Genomic DNA, 1295 nt, shown 5'->3' with positions numbered 1-1295 from the left:
TCCTGCGCCCTCGACAATGGGTAAGCTGGAAGGTGTCTTAGAGATCTCAGCCCTGGCTTCCTCTGGTCACGGCCAAGCTTGTCAATCTCGCAGCCGGAGGGTCCGGTCCATGGGCTCCCACTGCGACCAACTGTGATCTCCTAGGACCATGGTCAGCAAACTGCGGCCCCTTGAGTGTGGCTCTTCCACAAAATTCACCCAGCTAGTGTGTATCCTTTGCCTTTCTTTTAAACCTAAATGCAGCATCTCTTCCAGGAAGACCTTCTTGGTTTCCTGCGCCCTCGACAATGGATAAGCTGGAAGGTGTCTTAGAGATCTCAGCCCTGGCTTCCTCTGGTCACGGCCAAGCTTGTCAATCTCGCAGCTGGAGGGTCCGGTCCATGGGCACCCACTGCGACCAACTGTGACCTAGGACCGTGGTCAGCAAACTGTGGCCCTGTGAGTGTGGCTCTTCCACAAAATACCACGTGTGGGCACGCACGTACAGTGCGACTGAAACTTCGTGGCCACACTCAAGGGGCCAAAGAGCCGCATGTGGCTCGCGAGCCGCAGTTTGCCGACCACTGTCCTAGGAAGCAAAGTCATGGCTGAGCCTGGGAGGCAGCGGCCGGACTGGGATATTTAAACTAGGCAAACGGCCCTCGGGCCTGCGCGTTTGACCTGCTCCTCGGAACACCTGCCAGCACTCCGCCCAGGTGCCCATGGCTAGCTCTGAGACCGAGCCTGGGCTCTGGCATTCTTTCACCTGCCACAGGGATTGATGAGCAACAAGGTGGGAAATTCAACTCAGCCAACCCTTCACGCACAGATGAGAACATTGAGGCCACCTGATGCAACAACGGAAATTAGCATTTCTTAGCAGGAAGCTGCTCTTTCAGGGCAAGGACTTTTTCTCCATGGCAGCTCTAACCCCAGCACCCAGAACTGTGCCTGCCTAGTAGTGGCAGATTTGAGGGGGGTGGGGGGTGAGGGAGGGAAGGAGGGAAGGAAGGAAGGTAAGAAGGGAGGGAGGGAGGGAGGGAGGAAGCTTGGGGTGGCTGCACCCAGCTGAAACTACCGCGCTAGCTAGGTCCAGGATATGACACATTCCCCTGAGCACAGCTCTCTCCCAGGCCCGGCCGCCGCCTCCCAGGCTCGGTCATTGCTGTGCATCCCAGGAGGTCACAATTGCTCGCAGCGCTGCCCATGGACCGGACGCTGTGGAGCGCACCTCTGAGGAGTGTGGGGCGGGGAACACGGCAGGTAGAGGTCAGGGGCGGGGAGGAAAGCGAGAACTGGGAGAAGGAAGGACCGGC

At 58.5% G+C, this 1295-nt stretch overlaps 1 protein-coding gene across 1 annotated transcript in view; it reads left to right on the top strand.

Annotated features, from left to right (window-relative positions):
• The first annotated feature begins 1150 nt into the window (after nt 1-1150).
• TMEM45B (transmembrane protein 45B) overlaps nt 1151-1295 on the top strand; it is a 36714-nt gene continuing 36569 nt past the window's right edge. The window contains exon 1 of the mRNA XM_006775033.2: nt 1151-1242. The gene's annotated coding sequence lies outside the window, so the exon portion shown is untranslated. The remainder of the gene's footprint in view (nt 1243-1295) is intronic.

This window comes from Myotis davidii, unplaced genomic scaffold (assembly GCF_000327345.1).
Source record: "Myotis davidii unplaced genomic scaffold, ASM32734v1 scaffold148, whole genome shotgun sequence".
Lineage (NCBI taxonomy): Eukaryota > Metazoa > Chordata > Mammalia > Chiroptera > Vespertilionidae > Myotis > Myotis davidii.
The sequence above is the reverse complement of the archived record's forward strand: the minus strand, read 5'-3'. Positions and strand labels throughout refer to the sequence as shown.